Source organism: Gossypium arboreum, chromosome 12, assembly GCF_025698485.1.
Source record: "Gossypium arboreum isolate Shixiya-1 chromosome 12, ASM2569848v2, whole genome shotgun sequence".
Taxonomy (NCBI): Eukaryota; Viridiplantae; Streptophyta; class Magnoliopsida; order Malvales; family Malvaceae; genus Gossypium; species Gossypium arboreum.
Genome location: NC_069081.1, coordinates 12,532,703 through 12,535,035, shown reverse-complemented (window position 1 = coordinate 12,535,035; position 2,333 = coordinate 12,532,703).

Below are 2,333 nucleotides of genomic sequence, written 5' to 3'. Positions count from 1 at the left end.
AATGTTTTTTTATCCCAAATTTCAAGAATGATCATACAATAGTCCTAGTGGCATTCTCAACTAAATTAAATAACATGTTTCCTATATATGCATGGCATGTTATGACAATTTTATAATATTCACATTCATTCACAAGAATCAATCAATCATAAAAACAAATAATTTTGATTTTCCACAATTTTTCTTTTAAGGAAAAAGTTGAAGAAGTGAATGCAAACCATGTATCAGGTAAGGCCTCAGGAAAGGGATGTGAGTCAAATTTGATTGCTTAAAAACCAAGTCTTCCCTAATTTTCTCATAACCACACTTCTCACAGTCATCAAATAACTTAAAGAAGTGAATAGAATAATACAACAGATGTATTTTCTCATTACCACACTTCTTATTTTTAATCAATCAACTGTGGATCATCTCATATAAATATCACAATTATAACATTACATAATATAAATATTACAAACAATTATAAATAGATAAAATTGTCAGTCAAAGTTTCCATGGTTCTATTTCTAGAAATAAATGAAAAATCAAATTACATAAATTTTCACCATAAGGCATTCCTTGGGTCTTCAACTGCCATCACATCTTTTCCTCATCATGGACTCCTTTTGAAAAAAATTACATTCAAGTCTTATTTCCATTTCTGGCTCATAAGAATTTTATAAATTTTAAGAAAATATCCCTACATGGAGATGATAGTCCATAGTCTATTTCCTAAGAATCTCATCTTCGACAAAAAAACAATTATATAACTAATATATAATATCCCATTCATTCTCGATATAACTCAAAACATGCATAAGATCTAAAGAATGTCACTTTCTATGTAATCAAATCCTTCAAAAAGAAGAGAAATTTATTTTGATTATCTGTTTTTACTTATAGATAGAACGAAACCTGGCTTTAATACCAATTGCTGGAAAAAAATGAGTTCGAAAAATGCAACGGAAAATAAATTTAGGGAAAAACCATAGTTTTAATTTTTTTTTTACCAAAACAAGATCTTGGTTGTGATATATATAGTAATAAACACTTAATCAAAATTGTACCTTTTCAATTCATCTGGGATGAATGCTTCAACCGAGTAGTCTTCTCTGCTATCCTCAAGCTCACGTTTGTCGAGTGTGGGCTCGCTTCGAATTAGAAAATTTTCACAAAAATTATCAGTGTGGTAATTTTGCAATTTCTGTAAAGTTTTGGGTCAAGTTGTAAATTAGAAAAATATCTCTAGAAATTTTCTGAAATAATCTCTTCAGAGAATTTTCTCTCTACAATTTTCACTTGTATTCAAGTGTGTATAAATAATAACTCAAGGCTCTCTTTATATAGGAAGAGTTTAGAGAGTTCAATTATGATTAAACTTAATCACTTTAATACTAAATTAATATAATATTTATCAAGATAAATATTAGATTAAATTTAATATTAGATCTTATTAAAATAATAAAATGTTTATCTACAAGATAAACATTAAATTAAATTAATATTAAGATAATCACTTTAATATTAAATTAATAAAGTACTATTAAGATAAGTATTAAATTTAATTTAATATTAAACTATTAAAATAATATTATTTTTGGAATAATTAATCTGAAATAAAATTCTCCGGCAAAATTCCAGTAGGAGTGTAACTCTTCCACTGCTCAACCACTGATTAACAACCACCACAAGCCATCAGGACGACGCTGTCGCAGCCATTGGCACCACCATGTCTGGCGGTGCAGGTGCGACACCCTTACCACACCTCGAGCCAGTTTGGCTATTGCCGGTTCGATCCGGGTCAATGACAAAATGACCAGTTCGGTTCAGCCACCTGTTGGACCGTCGGTCTGGTTTCACATACCGAGCCAGTTTTGACCAGTTTTTGGGTCTTGGTCTCAGTTTTTGGCTCCTGGGCCCAATTTACAATCTTAGGTCTAATTTTCAAATTCAATTACCCATTTGACTAATTGTCTGACTTGAAAATTAAGTTCCAAAAATATCATATTAATTTTACTTAATCAAAATTAATTTTTCCAAAAATCACTTAGATTTTTCAAATTAATTTTTCAAGAAAATTATTTAATCAACTTCTCTACTTGAGTAATTCTTACCACCACCTAATTTAATTCCACGTCGAACAAATTGATTCAACTAAATTATTCCTAAAGTCGTAGAATTTTCTTCTAATTCAAATACAGTCTAATTAAGCTTTTGTTGAGCTAGCGGAGGGACCAATCAGACATACACATTAGGCTTTAGTGATTGCAATTATGTCAGAAGCATCGTTTCGATAATTTGCAATCACTTAATCATGGAGCTAGTCTATAAGAAGTACCATGATTGAAAAC